The 18189-nt window shown below is 45.2% G+C and overlaps 1 protein-coding gene across 5 annotated transcripts in view; it reads right to left on the bottom strand.

Moving 5' to 3' along the window:
- Positions 1–3973, bottom strand: part of WFS1 (wolframin ER transmembrane glycoprotein) — a 44760-nt gene extending 40787 nt beyond the window's left edge. For 2 of the 5 annotated variants that reach the window (XM_039542101.1, XM_039542105.1), the window contains exon 1: positions 3246–3449. The gene's annotated coding sequence lies outside the window, so the exon portion shown is untranslated. The other 3 variants (XM_039542102.1, XM_039542103.1, XM_039542104.1) reach the window with 3 other exon arrangements.
- Between the last annotated feature and the right edge of the window lie 14216 nt (positions 3974–18189).

The raw sequence follows: 18189 nt of genomic DNA, 5'->3' as shown, positions 1-18189 counted from the left end.
TCTATAAGTCTATAATATATAACTAAACTATTGTTGTATGTAAAGTAAATAAGGTTTTTTAAATGTTTAAGAAGCTTCATTTAAAATTAAATAAAATGCAGAACCCTCCGGACCAGTGCCCAGGACCCAGGTAGTGTGAATGTCACTGAAAATCAGCTCGCGTGCTGCCTTCGGCACCCGTGGCATAGGTTGCCTACCCCTGAGCTAGTGCTTCTCTGCTGCCCCTAAATAGTTTACCACCGATGGGACAGTTGTTTGAAATGCAGATCAGAGGACGGGACTACCAAATTTACTCTCATACCTGTGTCAGTGCACAAATATCTATACAAAAAACAGTGGCTGCCCATCTGCACTCCGTATACAAATCATGAAAGATGTGCTGCAGACCCTGAGGCATGCCCATGAAATGGCTGGGAAGAAAAATTCCAACTCCCCACCCCAATCCTTTAACCAAAGGACTCGGATTTACATACATAGGGGTGAATTTCATCCAAAGTGAGCAAACTCTTTTTACCTCCCTGCCCACCCCCAAAGTAAACACTGTTTCATAGAAAGACATTTGACAAAATCTTTAAGGGGGTGGATTTTGAAAGGCATAAAGGGCAGTTAGGAACCAAACGCCCATTGAAAATCTCCCCCATGAAGATCAAAAGGTCACTGCTATTTTGTAAAAAGTTCCTTAAATATGAGTCTGTCACCCACGAAAGCTTATGCTCTAATTCGTTTGTTAGTCTATAAGGTGCCACAGGACTCTGTCGTTCCTTAAATATGTAACCTTTACAGAAAAAAGTTAGCTGAACTTTTTCTTTTACAGGACTGGAAGCAGAAGGATGTGTGTCACCATAGCAAGAAGTGTGATAAGTCATATGTCTGAAACTGACTTAACTGAATTTGAAGTCTGAGCACAACAAACTTTGCAGAAGCTACTTTAACAATCAGCCTATTAAACTCTCTCTTCTAATCTTTGATTTTCCAAAAACATGCATACCCATGTGTAATAAAAAACAAACTATAAACACATAGCCCAAAAATATTAACTCTAATTATAGTCACAAAGATAAATACTGACTTCAATGATTTGGGCTGACAACTTGAATTCTGCTTGTATAGCGATCACTAAAAATCCTAACTCATAAAGCAATACACATGTCTATGATAAATATTTACCTTGTAAGGTACTAAGTAATTTAGACAACTCACTTGTAATGGTGACTACTCGCTTTCTGTATTATATTATAACTTCTATTTCATAAGACGAATAACTAAAACAGTTCTGCCTTAACAGATGCATGAAAATGCAGAGATTAAAATGCCCTTTCCCAATAAAGCAGCAGAATTATTTGTAATCATTATGATACAAAAGTTCTCTCTCAGTTGGATTCATACTTAACCTTGCTACTTTAAAAGGGAACACCGGTGGGGAAAATAAGGCAGAAGTTAGGATCCCTGATAGTAAAGAGTAAGAAAGAATCCTCTTCCCTGGCCACAGTGAACTGAATTCTCCATAACTGATTTGGGGACTTCCTCTCAGTTCTTTACTTCAACAGGTGAGGAAAGCATCTCCCCAGCATTTCCAGGGAGGATGAAAACGTAACTTACTATAAAAAAAATAAAGAGACATTGCCACCTTCAATTAGGCTAAAAATTATAACTTTTTTTTATAAAGTTTTTATAAGATACCAGCCCTTTAGAAGTGTTTTTAAATTAAAAAGTATTAATAAATACAGTTTTTAAACAAGTAAACTTTCATCTGAAGTGTTTAAAACCCAGCCATTGTAGCACCAAGAGTCTGAATGTAAAACTGGGTATAAACAAAAGTTCCACTGACTTCACTGTCCAAGCTGAAAGAAATACAGAAAGTAAACAAAGAGCTTAGACAAACGTGAACTGGATTTTAAAAACAAATCTTACCTTTATGATCGAAAGGGTTACTAGTAGAATAGGCAAATTTGTTTACAACATGTGATTTATAACATGAGCAGCCTTTTAAAAATGCAAAACATTACAAGTATGTATTCAATGACCTAATCTCTCATGTGCTCTCACTGTCTTTTCATGTTAAAAGCCCTCAGCAACAGACAAGTCCAGTGACAATACCCATCCCGGTGATTTGCTTGTGAAACCCTGAAAAGGGGATGGATGGTGAGGGTCGAGTTTTAAAAAAGGTCCTAAGCCTGCACCTATAAAGCCTTGTATATGCTCAGAATACTTTCTGAATAAGCATGAATACAGTTAAAGTTATCCTGCAAAGGACAGGAAGGAGTGTAAAATACTGAACACAAATGCAAGGAACAGAGTTTGAGGCTGGATTGTTTGGGACTCCCTACCAAAAAAGGGTGTTTGGCACACTCTCTCATGAGCCACCGCAGCTATCTCAAAAGGGGGAGGAAGAGCAGATGCTTTGCTTGTCCCAGTCAGAACAGTTTATTGGGGGCACCCTACTGAAACTCAGCAGTGCAGGGCCCAAAGTTTCTATCCTTCCTGATGTAGCCAACCACTTACAAGCTGGCAGCTCTGGGGCATCCATCAAAGTAGCAGCACAGGAGAGGGAGGGAAGCTGTATCCTTCTGGAACAGCAAGTACTTTGATGGCTGCTCGAGGCTAGCAGGTTGGGGGCAAGGACAACCTGAGACGAAACAGAGCATCTTAGGGGCTGCCACGTCTGGCCCCCACAGCCTCTTCCTGGTGGGGTAGGCTGGAGAGTTAGGAGGCAGGTTTCTGCAGTGAGCAGCAGCCCCGGGGAATGGATGAAACTGGGGAGATCCTGGATCTCTGCTCATAGAAAAGAAGCTAGAAATGACAATGCAACTTACTGCACTGCCCAGGGCTGGGTCCAGGGTCCCAGTGCCGAGTCCTGCTTCCAGTGGGCACTGTGGAGACTGCACAGAAGCGGGGGGGGGGGGGGGGGGGGACAGGCAGTGGGTCCCGCTCCCGAGGGGGGTGCACAGCTGGGGACGGCTCGTAGGTGGGGTCCCTGCTCCCGAAGGGGGGGGTGCACAGCTAGGGGACGCAGGCAGTGGGCCCCGCTCTCTAGGGGGGTGCACAACTGGGGAAACGGGGTGGACGCAGGCGGTGGGTCCAGGTCCCGCGAGGGGGGGTGCAGGCAGCCCCCCAAGAACTGCGAGGACGGAGAGACCCCCCGGCCTGTACCCAGCCCTCAGAGGTGGCGGTGCCCGTCGGAACGAGGGGAGGGGGGTCCCGTTTGCCGGAGGCTCAGGGCCGCGGCTACCGCTCCGAACACTAACCTGAGCCCGGCAGGGCAGAGTCCCCGGCAAAGTTGGGCTCCGGCTCCGGCTCCGGCTCCTCCCGCGGCTGCGCGCAGACTCAGCGCGCCGCGCCGGCAGCCCGCAGCCCTAGCTGGGGAAGCTGCCGACCCCGCCCCCCGCTCCCTGCCCGGCCCCCGCCGCGGCTGCAGCCAGCTGGCGCCTCGCACAGGGGCAGCCCGCCTGCCACTCACCGCGCTCGGGCTCGCGCCCCCGCTCCCCGGGAAGCCGCCCGGGGAGGTGCTTTGCCCCGGCGCTGGCTGGGACCTTGCAGAGCCGGTGCGGCGGGGCCCGGCCTTGGGGCGGGGCGGGGCGGGGCGGGCAGAGTCGCGCTGCGTGTTTTCCTGCAGCTAGAGAGGGGGGCGCGGCCGGAGGTTACTGCACTTGCTGGGCCTTGAGAGCGGGCCTGGGAACCGCTGGGGGCAGGGCAAGGGCCGGGGGCGGGACAAATGGGGCGGTGCAACGTGACCTGCCCAGGGCAGCCCTAGGCACAGCAGGTCCTCGCTTACCCCGGCCAAAGTTGCACCCTCCCCCTCCGCGCCCACACGCTGGAATCAGAGGCGTTACCGCGCTGCAAGACTATGGGAGCGAAGTCCGGCCCGTTGGCCCCGCAGGGAGACGGTGGAGTTTACGTGCGCCCGGAGTTGAGCCTGCAGAGAGTCTGTGTGGCGCTGAAGTGCCTCCCCGAGAGAGGGTTGAACATCTCCCAGCTTTCACAGATCTCAAGTACTTAATATCAGAGGGGTAGCCGTGTTAGTCTGGTTCTGTAGAAGCAGCAAAGAATCCTGTGGCACCTTATAGACTAACAGAGTACTTAATAACTCCCATCAGCTGGGGATCCTAGTGCCTGCCCAAATATTAACCAGCGCATCCTAGCATCACCTTCTGGGGGGGATCGAAGTCACCCAGGAAGGCTGTGGTATGGGAGCTGAAGCCAGCTCTCCAATGTCCCAGAGCAGTGCCTGAGCTATAGGGCTTGGTGGGACAGACAATAAATATAATAAACTTTAACATGTTTTGCCCAGACTTGCCTGTTCAGAAACAAGGGGTCAGGTACATGACTGGTGCAAGTGAGTAGTTCATAGCTTCCCCTGTAATAGCTTTATCTAGGTACTAACATGGCCCCCATCAGTATCTCAGAGTGGAGGGCAGGGATCAGTGTTCATGTCACACTCCTGGTTAGTGCCTGACCCAGGCCAGGGAAGCTAATGAGCCAACTGGTGGACCAAAGTTGGTGATGAATCCTGGTCAGGTGCCACCTGAGGCATGTTGCACATACTCTAAAAAGACCTCACCCTTATGAACACCTCAGGAATGGAGGTTGTTCATACTTCTGAAATATTTGTAACTGCATGAAATGGTACCGTTCTTTCAAAAGTTTACAATGAATGCTGGCTTAATACATCTTTGAAATTTTACTACACATAAGAAACGTGCGGCTTTTAATCCTCTTAATTTAAATGAAACACACACAGAAACAGTTTCCTTACCTTGTCAGTTTTTTTTAAACTTTCCCTTTATTTTTTAGTAGTTTGCATTTAAGACAGTATTATATTGTATTTGCTTTCTTTTATTTTTTCGTCTCTGCTGCTGCCTGATCGCGTACTTCCAAATGAGGTGTGTGGTTGACTGGTCAGTTGAAGTTCGTAACTCTGGTGTTCATAACTCTAAGGTTCTGCTCTAGTATCTGAGTGCCACTCACATGTTTACAGATACCAATATCCTTCTTCCTGCTGGGGAGGAGAAATATCTTCACTAGCTGATCCTGCTTTGAGCGGGGGGTTGGACTAGATGACCTCCTGAGGTCCCTTCCAACCCTGATATTCTATGATTCTAGTTTAGGAGGCAAAGTTGTTTAAGTTTTGTGTGAGAGGCCTGGTTTGCACCTAAAACTTAGATTGACCTAACTGGAGCACGGAGACCTCAGAGATGTAGTTAAGCCACCCTAAGCCCAGCATAGGTGTCAGGAAGAATTCTTCTGTCAACCTGGCTTCCGCTTCTTGTGGGGGAGGACTTACTACAGCAATGAAAGTACCCCTACCATTTGTGTTTATAATACAACGCTGCAGCACTGCAGACCTTGCTGCCACTGTAGAGCTTGTAATGTACACATACCCTGAGATCTGTGTTGCTTTCCTTGAAAAATGGGGTCTCTATCATACTTTTGTTTTCTAATCCCCATCTCCTGTTTTATGAGCTAAATTGTGCTTTCTGATATACAGATGGATATTTCAGTGGGGTCAGCATGTGTGTTATTCTCCCTGAAATATTTTCTCCAAATAGATGTGCACACATACTCAAAAAGGTGAAATCCTAGCCCCATTCAATTAATAGCAAAACTCTCATTGGCTGCAGTGGGGTCAAGATTTCAACCTAAATGTGTGTTTTGTTTTTTAAATAAAGACCATAGTAGGAGCTGGTCTTGAATATCAAAGATCATACAAGTTCTTTTAATTGCTTTTTTCTTTCCTATGTCGATTAAAAACAGTTAATTTACTGCCTTCCCCTGTCCTGGTTTCTTGCTTGCTGAGAGCCTGCCCCAGCGTAGGTGCCAACTCCGTCGGTGCTCCGGGGCTGGAGTATCCACGGGGAAAAATTAGTTGGTGCTCTGCACCCACTGGCAGCCAAGCTCCCCTCACCCCCCACCCTCACCTCCTCCTCGTCCCCTGAGTGCGCTGCATCCCCGCTTCTCTGCCTGCCTCCCCGCGCTTCCCGTCCAGCCGCCACCAAACAGCTGTTTGGCAGCATTAGCACACTTGGGGGGGCAGGGCTGGGTCGGGGATTTGGGGAAGGAGTTGGAATAGGGGCAGGGAGGGGGCGGAGTTGGGGCAGAGACTTTGGGGAAGGGGTTGGAATGGGGGCAAGGCAGGGGTGGGGCCTCATGGAAGGGGTGGAGTGGGGGTGGGGCCAGGGACAGAGAGGGGGTCGAGCAGCCACGGGGAAGAGGGGAAGTCGGCACTTATTTGCCCCAGTATGCTCCATGAAGGTGATACCTCTGTACCTTCTGTTCAGCATTAAAGAAAGGTGTCTGCATCTGCATAGGTGTGGGGAAACCAAGGAAGGGTGCCATCTCTTACTCCCTTCGCTAAGTCTTCAGTGTATTTTTTCTTCTCCGGTTAAAGAAGGCAGCATTCTATGAAGTGCTAATGTTCTATGCTGGCACTTCTAAGCTGAAAAAATCATTGAGTGGGAGAAAGTGTACAAAGTTAGAAAATGAGTCGAATTCCACTTATGTACAGGAATAAGGCTTAATGGTATCATACGATGGGATTGCAAAGTACTCAATCTGCACAGAGCAGAAGTTTTTTTTAGCCTAACTTAAAACTTTGAGGCGTGACCATGCGGCAAGTGGTTGCAATCCAGAGCAAACTGGTGAAGTTATCTCATTGTCAAAGTGGCCAAAAATCAATCATAGAATCTAAGCTAGTGCAGAACATTGCATTGTTGACTTAGGCCCAAACACCCTTTTGTGCAAGACTCAAGAAGGGAAAAAAAAAGCCCTAGAACCATTAAACAAGCATAGTAACATACACAGTGGAAACATATTGGTTGAAAGCTACAGTAAAGAACAGAACTATTAGACATAGATGAACAGGATATGTTGGGAAGAAATAACACAGTTTTTGTAAATGGCAAGCATGCCTTACCAATCTATTAGAATTCTTTCGGGGGGGGGGGGGTTAACAAGCATATACAAGGGTGATCCAGCTGATACAGTCTACTTGGACTTTCAGAAAGCCTTTGACAAGGTCTTATACCAAAGGCTCTTAAGCAAAGCAAGCAGTCATGGGATATGAGGGAATGTCCTTTCATGGATTATTAACTTGTTAAAAGATAGGAATAGGGCAGGAATAAATGGTCAGTTTTCCACTATCCTCAAGGATCTGTACTGGTCAACCTATTCATAACTGATCTGGATAAATGGGTGAACAGTAAGGTAGCAAAATTAGCAAATACTTAAATTACTCAGGATAGTAAAGTTACAAAGGGATCTTACTAGACTGGGTGACAAAATGGCAGATGAAATTCAGTATTGATAAATGGAAAGTATGAATATTGCAAAAAATAATCCCAACTATACATACAGTGTGAGGTGTCATAGTGGATAGTTCTCTGAAAACATCTGCTCAGTGTGCAGTGGCAGTCAAAAAAAAAAAAGCTAACAATGTTAGGAACCATTAGGAAAGGGATAGATAATAAGAAAGATAATACCCTTATGCCACTATATAAATCCATAGTATACCCATACCTTGAGTACTGCATGTAGTTTTGGTCACCCCATCTCAGAAAAGATATAGTAGAATTGGAAAAGGTACAGAGAAGGCAATAAGCGACCAAGAGTCCTGTGGCACCTTATAGACTAACAGATGTATTGGAGCATGAGCTTTCATGGGTGAATACCCACTTCGTAAAATTTCCACTACATTCATCTGACGAAGTGGGTATTCACCCACGAAAGCTCATGCTCCAATACATCTGTTAGTCTATAAGGTGCCACAGGACTCTTGGTCGCTTTTTACAGATCCAGACTAACATGGCTACCCCTCTGATACAGAGAAGGCAACGAAAATCATTAGGGATATGGAACATCTTCCAAATGAGGAGAGAGATTAAGACGACTGGGTCTCTTCAGTTTAGAAAAAGGGATGATTAAGGGGTGATATAGGAAGACTATAAAATAGGAATGATGTGGAGAGAATGAATAGGAAATTGTTACATATCCCTTCACATACCACCAGAACCAGGGGTCACCCAATGAAATTAATAGGCAGCAGGTTTAAAAACAAACATAAGACATTCACACAATTCCTGTCAACTTGTGGAACTCATTGCCATGGGATGTTGAGAAGGCCAAAAGTATAACTGGGGTTAAAAAGAAGTAGATACGTTTATGGGGGATAGGTCCATCAATGGCTATTAGCCAAGATGGCCAGGGATACAGCCCCATGCTCTGTGTGTCCCTAAACCTCTGACTGCCAGAAGCTGAGACTGGAACTCAGTGGATGGATTACTTGATAATTGCCCTATTATGTTCATTTCTTCTGTAGCCGTTTTCACTGGCCACTGTAACAAGACAGGCTATTGGGGTAGATGGACCATTGGTCTGACCCAATATGTCCATTCCTATGTTCTTATATGAATTGTTATTTTAAAACATGAACAGATGCAATAAGTGTTAAATAAATGTCATCTAGTGAGAAGAAAACGTGATATATACTGAAAATTACATTCATAGTTATACATTCTGAAATATTAACATTTGTATATTTCCAAATGTATGGTTATGAATGTCATTTTCAGAAATAAAACAATTCACAGAAATGAAACTGTTCCTATCTCTATGTAAATCATATTTTCCATGATTTAATTTGATTAAATAATTTTAACTCTTAATGTAATGAACATACATAAACAATATATTTTTACAATATATTTTTCCTCTCTGTGTATATATCCCTGCTCCAATATTAATATTTTTTCTGGACTGTGCTTCAGATCCCTACATTTCTTTGTAATTTATCACTTTGCTTGGTTACATTTGTGATATTTTAAACACTTAATTTCTGTCAGTCTATGGGAATGATTCTGCTTGAATTGCTCCTAACCAAATATTTCTGACATTCAGCCTATCTTGGGTCCTTAGATTTTTTTTTTAGTGCAGTAGGAGGATTTAGTCCTTGTTTTTTGGCACTGTTACTCACTCCTGACAGCAGCCATTAGTCAGAACTTGATAATAGGTTGGATAAGACAGGCATAGAGAAGTTCTCTCTAGAAACTAAAGCACTTTTATGAAGATCACAAACTCAATCCACTGTATCTATGATTTTATTCTATGTATAGTGGAGGATCTGAAAAAGTATATATTACAATGATTCCCCTACAGCATCTATCAGATTCCAAGGGGAATCTTGGGAAGTCTGCGTTACACTAATATCACGCCAAGCGTGTGCTTGGGGCGGCATGCCGCGGGGGGCGCTCTGCCAGTTGCCGGGAGGGCGGCAGGCAGGCTGCCTTTGGCAGCATGCCTGCGGAGGGTCCGCTGGTCCCACGGCTTCAGTGGACCGGCAGAGCGCCCCCCGCGGCATGCCGTGCTTGGGCGGCGAAATGTCTAGAGCCGCCCTTGACCACTACTTTGTACTTGTGTAGTAATATTTAATCAGTGGTGAATCACCAAAAAGGTCAGCTATTTCCACTTCATTGGGACTTTTAGATGGGTTTGAAACTTGATATAAATTAGAGTTCATTTGAGGAGCAACTGGCAATACAGTCTGAACAAATTTGAACTTTTTATTGAAAACAATTGAATCCAGATGAACAGATTAACCCATTTCAGTTTTTTCCTCCTCTTCAGAGGAAACTAAACAATTTGAGACATTTTATGTGTTTTAATCTCTTGCCCTCTGGGCATACTCTACTGAAGGTCTCTTGGGTGAGATCAACAGCATGTTTGAAGAGCTCCTATGAAAAATATTGAAAAATATCTCCTAGCTGTGCATAGGATTTATGGTTAATAACATGGTGTCACAGTATGATATAAAACTTCATGGAAACAGAAGACAATAGGGTTCGGAGTGTATTGAAAGGGGTATCTTTATAGTTGTGCTGTAGTGTTGCTATTTTGGTACTAAATTAAGTTTAATTGGAATAATATTTAGCATTTATACAATCACTTTTCATCTTTAAAGTGCTTTAAAAATATTTACACAGCCATGTGAATATTTGCCAAGATTTTCAGAAATAGGAGCTTAAATGTAAGCTCCTAAATCCATATTTACACAGCTAAAGTAGCTGCCTGATTTTCAAAATTTCCGTGCACCCAACAGGTCAATCAGAGCTATAAGAAATATGCCTTGAATTTGGGAGCCTAATTTTTGGCTCCAATTTTTGAAAATCTTGTCATTTATCTCCATTTTATAGATATCCCTCCGAGGGCCGTCCCTAGCCATTTGAGTGCCCTACATCGCCCCCCCCCCACCCCACCCTCGAGAGACTTTGTGGGGCCCCAGGTCTCCCCCCACCAAGGTCTTGGAGGAAGGAGCTATTAAGGGCCACTTTTGGGGGCCCCACAGGCCCAGAGTGGCCTGGGGGATTAGTGGGGAGCCGGGAGCAGCCTGCTCCCTCTTCTCTCGCCTCGGCCCCAGCCGTGTCGATCAGGGGAAGGGGCTTGGGGGAAGGGATCCCCCCTGCCCCCCACAGGCAGGAAGCGGAGCAGCCTGGCCCCAGCCCGTTCTACTCTGCCAGCTCCCAGCCACGGTGCTCCGCTTCTTGCCGCCGGTGAGAGCCGGGGGCGCTCCTTTCCCCAACCTGAGTGACATGGCTGGGGTCAGGGCAAGGGAAGTGGAGCAGGCTGGGGCTGCGTCCCTCTGCTTCCCGCTGCTGGTGAGTGCAGGGGGGCATCCTTTCCCCGCACTCACCGGCAGTGGGAAGCGGAGCGCCGTGGTGTTGTATCAACCAGGCAAGGTACTAACAAACTTCAACAGGACTTTATTTTTAAAGTGGAAACCTCTTTACCAAGCTGCTGCTGCACCCTCTGTAACTCTCACTCTGCCTCCTCAACTCCTCCCCCTCCTTCCCGTTTCCTGTCCTTTCAGACTCCCAACAACCAGTGCTTCCAGTTCTAATAATTTCAAGCAACATCTAAACACCACACGTGGCTGGGAGCTGGCAGAGTTGAGTGGGCTGGGGCTGGATTGCTCCGCTTCCCGCCACTGCCAGTGAGTGCGGGGTCGCTGAGGGAAAGAGGTAGAATGGGGCTGGGCCGGGGCAGAGCAGGGGGAAAGGGTAAGAGGCAGGGCAGAGGGAGTTGTCTGGGGCCCCACATCCCCCTAGGAACTGCCCTGCCCCTTGTAGGGTGGGGGCAGCCGAGGGATAGGGCTGGCCACCAGGGCTGGTGCTGCCGTATGCAGCACGCAGCTGCCTAGGGCACCATGAAATTTGGGGCAATTTGGTGCCCAAATTTCATGGTGCCCTACACAGCTGCGTATGCTGTGTATGCCTAAGAACGGCCCTGATATGTGTTTTGCCCAGAGATAAAGGTATGGTCCCTGTATTCCAATTTTTCCTGACCACTTGGAAGCCTGTCAGTATTAATTCTTTCCTTACCTCAGAGGCAAATTGAAAAGTATACTGGCTGTAGCAGCCATGCAGTTAAAATTCTAATCGCTTTGAATAAATGAATGACATTTTAGTAAAACAGGGCTGTTTTTAAGAAAGTGAGTTTTTGTAGTCTGAACCTAATATGGCTTTTATCAGGGACTTAAATATATGTATTGTGTTATTTGTTCAGTTGCTTCCTTAGGCTGAAAGTCTGGGTTTATTTAGATAGGACTCCTGTTACTGCAATTTGCTTCCCCCACCCACCAATTTACACTTGCTTTAAGATAGAATTCTATACAACTGACTTGGCATTCAGTGGGTGTGCATAACAAGTGTAACCTACATGCTGAAGTGAGGGTGGCAGCAGGAAAAACAACTAGCTCAAAAGTGTAAAATGAAAATTAAGCCTTCCTCTGCTTCTTATGCCCATACTATTCCGAAGGTTTTATTCACCCATCGTATAAGTCACTCCCACTGACTTCAAGGCTGAATATGGTCTCAGCAGCATGCAGTAACTCCCACTCATTGCACTAAACTATTCAGTGCAAAAGGTGGTGCAAAGTACACGCCATTGCCACTTATAACAAGCTTACATCTAATATGTAAATTTAGGTGTAGTTTACATCACTGCTGAATTTGGCTCACTAACTTCTACAGAAATAACCAGCTAAAATTCAATATAACATGCTGAAAATATACTTTGAAAATGAATCAAGTTCACCCATGGTGTAAACTTTCATTGTCAACTCCAGTGGCTTCATTTTGGCCCGATTAGTTTTACCACGCATGATTGGTTTGCAGTTGCCGTTGTCAGATTTTGCAGTAGCTTAGCTGCCAATCACTGCATCTGAAGAGAAGACAAAAGTCAGAATATTGTAAGAATTTTGATTACAAGCCCATTTTAGACATTTACTGTGCTTATACAAAATGCCATGGCAACAAGAACAAAGGATCCCATAAATGAACCCTCCATGTCATTTTGTGCAGGAACAAAACAACCACTTTCACAAATACTGAATAAAGTTACATAGTCAGTACTAGTTGCCTCTGGCCAATTCTTTTAAATGCTGTTTACTCAAGATATGATAGACAGTAATACAAGTAATTGCGTGACCATATATACCAGGTACTTGGCATAAAGTAATTTATTTCTGCCTGTCTTAGTACACATACAATATATCAGTGAACTCTAGGAACAGAGAAGATAAGTTATTAGGTGAATCTGTTAATCTGTTAATCTGTTAACCCCCATTGGGGGCCTCTACTCAACCTCACTTTGGATGTAAAATGTGATGCAGTCTTTGAAGTTCTGATTTTCTATTGGATTATCTATACTCCAAAGAGGACATCAGGTAACATTAGAGGTATCAAGTATCAGAGGGGTAGCCGTGTTAGTCTGGATCTGTAAAAAGCAACAGAGAGTCCTGTGGCACCTTTAAGACTAACAGATGTATTGGAGCATAAGCTTTCATGGGTGAATACCCACTTTGTCAGACGCATGACATTAGAGGTATGTTTTGCATACCATCACAAAGGCAATTTGGCATGAGAAGGGATCACAGTGAACTATAATACTTCAGATTTATAAAGACATTTAATGATTAAAATAATAATTAAAAAACCCACTTTACAATTATTTACCTCCACCGCTGTTGAAATGCGGCCACCTCAGGGTCACATCACACCAGTGCAGAGGAGAAAGTAACAACCCACAGTTCCTATGAGAAAGAAATTCTTAGTGATAAATTCAACAGATTAGTCAAGAGAACAGTATTTACTCTGGTCTATTCCCCTTCTACTTTATACAAAAACACCATACATTTAAACAAAGATCTCTTCTATCATCCCATGTTACAATCAGAAATGGATTAAATTTTATTCATTTGAATCATAGAATCAGAGAATATCAGGAGGTGATCTAGTCCAACCCCCTGCTCAAAGCAGGACTAATCCCCAACTAAATCATCCCAGCCAGGGCTTTGTCAAGCCTGACCTTAAAAACCTCTAAGGAAGGAGATTCCACCACCTCCCTAGGTAACCCATTCCAGTGCTTCACCACTCTCCTAGTGAAAAAGTTTTTCCTAATATCCAACCTAAATCTCCCCCACTGCAACTTGAGACCATTACTCCTTGTTCTGTCATCTGGTACCACTGAGAACAGTCTAGATCCATCTTCTTTGGAACCCCCCTTCAGGTAGTTGAAAGCAGCTATCAAATCCCCCCAGCAGCTATCAAATCATTCTTCTCTTCTGCAGACTAAACAATCCCAGTTCCCTCAGCCTCTTCTCATAAGTCATGTGCTCCAGCCCCCTAATCATTTTTGTTGCCTTCCTCTGGACTCTTTCCAATTTTTCCACATCCTTCTTGTAGTGTGGGGCCCCAAACTGGACACAGTACTCTAGATGAGGCCTCACCAATGTCAAATAGAGGGAGATAGTCACATCCCAAGATCTGCTGGCAATGCCCCTACTTATACAGCCCAAAATGTTGTTAGCCTTCTTCGCAACAAGGGCACACTGCCGACTCATATCCAGCTTCTCGTCCACGGTAACCCCTAGGTCCTTTTCTGCAGAATTGCTTCCTAGCCATTCGGTCCCTAGTCTGTAACAGTGAATGGGATTCTTCTGTCCTAAGTGCAGGACTTTGCACTTGTCCTTGTTGAACCTCATCAGGTTTCTTTTGGCCCAATCCTCTAATTTGTCCAGGTCCCTCTGTATCCTATCCCTACCCTCCAGCATATCTACCACTCCTCCCAGTTTAGTGTCATCTGCAAACTTGCTGAGAGTGCAGTCCACACCATCCTCCAGATCATTAATGAAGATATTGAACAAAACCGGCCCCAGGGCCGACCCTTGGGGCACTCCACTTGAAACCGGCTGCCAACTAGACATGGAGCCATTGATCCTACCCATGGAGCCCAATGATCTAGCCAGCTTTCTATTCACCTTACAGTCCATTCATCCAGCCCATACTTCTTTAACTTGCTGGCAAGAATACTGGGGAAGACCGTATCAAAAGCTTTGCTAAAAGTCAAGGAATAACACATCCACTGCTTTCCCCTCATCCACAGACCCAGTTAATTTGTCATAGAAGGCAATTAGGTTAGTCAGGCATGACTTGCCCTTGGTGAATCCATGCTGACTGTTCCTGATTACTTTCCTCTCCTCTAAGTGCTTCAGAATTGATTCCTTGAGGACCTGCTCCATGATTTTTCCAGGGATTGAGGTGAGGCTGACTGGCCTGTAGTTCCCCGGATCCTCCTCCTTCCCTTTTTAAAGATGGGCACTACATTAGCCTTTTTCCAGTCATCTGGGACCTCCCCCGATCGCTATGATTTTTCAGAGATAATGGCCAATGGTTTTGCAATCACATCCGCCAACTCCTTTAGCATCCTAGGATGCAATGCATCCGGCCCCATGGACTTGTGCTCGTCCAGTTTTTCTAAATAGTCCTGAACCACTTCTTTCTCTACAGAGGGCTGGTCACCTCCTCCCGATACTGTGCTGCCCAGTGCAGCAGTCTGGGAGCTGACCTGTTCGTGAAGACAGAGGCAAAAAAAGCATTGAGTACATTAGCTTTTTCCATATCCTCTGTCACTAGGTTTCCTCTCTCATTCAGTAAGGGGCCCACAGTTTCCTTGATTTTCTTCTTGTTGCTAACATACCTGAAGAAACCCTTCTTGTTACTCTTAACATCTCTTGCTAGCTGCAATTCCAAGTGTGATTTGGCCTTCCTGATTTTACTCCTGCATGCCTGAGCAATATTTTTATACTCCTCCCTGGTCATTTGTCCAATCTTCCACTTCTTGTAAGCTTCTTTTTTGCGTTTAAAATCAGCAAGGATTTCACTGTTAAACCAAGCTGGTCTCCTGCTGTATTTACTATTCTTTCTACACATCGGAATGTTTTTTTCCTGCAACCTCAATAAGGATTCTTTAAAATACAGCCAGCTCTCCTGGACTCCTTTCCCCCTTGTGTTATTCTCCCAGGGGATCCTGCCCTTCAGTTCTCTGAGGGAGTCAAAGTCTGCTTTTCTGAAGTCCAGGGTCCGTATTCTGCTGCTCTCCTTTCTTCCTTGTGTCAGGATCCTGAACTCGACCATCGCATGGTCACTGCCTCCCAGGTTCCCATCCACTTTTGCTTCCCCTACTAATTCTTCCCGGTTTGTGAGCAGCAGGTCGAGAAGAGCTCTGCCCTAGTTGGTTCCTCCATCACTTGCACCAGGAAATTGTCCCCTACACTTTCCAAAAACTGTCTGTGCACCACTGTCTGTGCACCACTGTATTGCTTTCCCAGCAGATATCAGGGTGATTGAAGTCTCCCATGAGAACCAGGGCCTGTGATCTAGTAACTTCTGCTAGTTGCCAGAAGAAAGTCTCGTCCACCTCATCCCCCTGGTGGTCTATAGCAGACTCCCACCACAACATCACCCTTGTTGCTCACACTTATAAACTTTATCCAGAGACTCTCAGGTTTTTCTGCAGTTTCATACAGGAGCTCTGAGCAGTCATACTCCTCTCTTACATACAGTGCAACTCCCCCACCTTTTCTGCCCTGTCTGTCCTTCCTGAACAGTTTATATCCATCCATGACAGTACTCCAGTCATGTGAGTTATCCCACCAAGTCTCTGTTATTCCAATCACATCATAGTTCCTTGACTGTGCCAGGACTTCCAGTTCTCCTGCTTGTTTCCCAGGCTTCTTGCATTTGTGTATAGGCACTTAAGACTATTTGGACATATACAAGACTTGTGTACTTGACTGGTACTGTTTCTAGAAGCTGATAAGCAATTAAACATGTTCAGGCAGCATTAGTTAGAGGTCTGTTGCTATGAAATTGGTAAGGATTCAGAAATGCATGGCAGTGTGGCATCTGCATATTCAGTGTACACAATCAGGTATATTACGAGTGGTGATGCACCGTAAGAAGTAAATCTTGTAATTTCTGAATGATCTCAGATGATCTGTACTCAAAGTTGTCTCAGAGATTATAATAGAGATTTTATATTTTGTCTCCCATTTAGTCCAGAGCTGGGCCTGACTGTCTGCTCCATTAGACCAGTTTACACCTGTAAAATTCTATTGATTTCATCCTGAACAACTGAGGTTCTGTATTATGGTAGTGCCTAGGGACCAACCAAGAATGGGACCGAAATGAGGTGCACTCACCTCTCACGAGCGCCACCAGTCAAATATGTATGTGCCTGCACTTTCTCTCCCTGTAGCCCTCCTTGGTCTTAGGTCCTTAATTAATCCTGCAGCCTATAAATGGCTCGATACCAGGGCTGAGACCATATTCCAGGGCTTCCCCTAAAGGAAATGTCCTTGCCCTCTCTGAGCCTTTCAGGCCCCAACTCTCCTGCTGGGCCATTAAAGAGTTCAGTTTCCCTTCTGGGGTGCATCAAAGTCTAGGGCACTTCTCCCAGTGGCTAATAGGGAGTGGAGGATGTGATGTGTCCCCTCCCTGGTGCAACCTGGAACTGGGGTACCACTGAGCCCCCTAACTCACCAGGCTGGGTTCCCTCACATTATGCTGCTGTGACAAACTGCAGACTGCTCCTGGTCCTACACGCAAACCAGCATTCACATAGCAGTTACATTCAGGCTGCAGTTACATTCAGGCTCTGGCCAGCCACTGCATGAACCAACAATAAAGAGGCCACAGACAAAATACCCCCAACTCTGCAGCCTAGGACCCCAGAGCTGTATTGTCCTGCCCTGGTCAAAAACCCAACCAGTATGAATTTATTACCCAGTTCACATCTCCCCCAATGTGCAGAAGAATATGCACACCAGTCCTTGTTAACTGAGATTTTTCCAGACACTTCACTCAAAACAACTACAGAAAGATACATTTTAAGTGATTATAAGTGATAGCAAACAGATCAAAGTAGATTACCTAGTAAAACAAAACAAAACAAACCCCCCCCCCCCACAAGATTCCACTATCTAGTATATTAGGGTCTGCTTGTATCATCAGTCAGGGTGAGAAATTACTAATTCAAATCCTAAATTTCCATACACAGGCTAGAAATCCCTTTAGCCTGGTCTAGTACTTCCCCCAGTTCAGTCTTTGTTCCTCAGGTGTTTCCAGGAGTTCTCTTGTGTCAGGAGTGAGGCCAAGAAATGATGTCACTCCCCACCTTATATAGCTTTTCCATATGGTGGAAACCCTCTGTTCCAAACTTAGTTCCCAGTCCAGTTTGTGGAAAAATACAGGTACCAAAATAGAGTTCAGCATCATGTGGTCTGGTCGAGCTTGTAATCTCATCAAAGAATGAAATCAGGTTTGTTTTACAAGACCTATTTTTAATAAAGCCCTGTTGACTGACATTACTTATATTCCAATCCTTTAATTCTTTATGAGCTGAAACCTGATTAAGCCTTTCCATAATTTTGCCCAGGGTTGATGACAGGATAATTGGCCTATAGTTTCTGGGTAAACCGGCTGCTGTTTTTAAATATGGGGACAACTTTAGTGCTCTCCTAGTCTTCTGAAATTTTCCTGGTATTTCAAGTGTGGGAGGCAGGGGCTCCATAGTCAAGCCCTCTCCAGACACTGCTGCCAGTCATTTATACTGTCCTTCTCCCCACTTTGTAGCACATGAGGAGTTCTTGGAGTAAAACAGACAAAAGAAAGGTCCTCTCTATCTCTTATGAGAGAGGGGAATCTGAGTGAAAATAAAGAAAAACACAGGTGGCCGGTCTCTCAAGCAGTCTTTCAGGATCCAGCTCTTTGAGCTTGGTCTATCAGAGTCTATTGTCCCTGAGTGGGGTAAACCTCTGGCTCCTTTTCTGAGGTGTACTGCTTTGCAGCTAGTCCATGCGGC

This window comes from Mauremys reevesii, linkage group 5 (genome assembly GCF_016161935.1).
Source record: "Mauremys reevesii isolate NIE-2019 linkage group 5, ASM1616193v1, whole genome shotgun sequence".
NCBI classification, from domain to species: Eukaryota; Metazoa; Chordata; order Testudines; family Geoemydidae; genus Mauremys; species Mauremys reevesii.
This window is presented reverse-complemented; position numbering and strand designations above follow the sequence as displayed.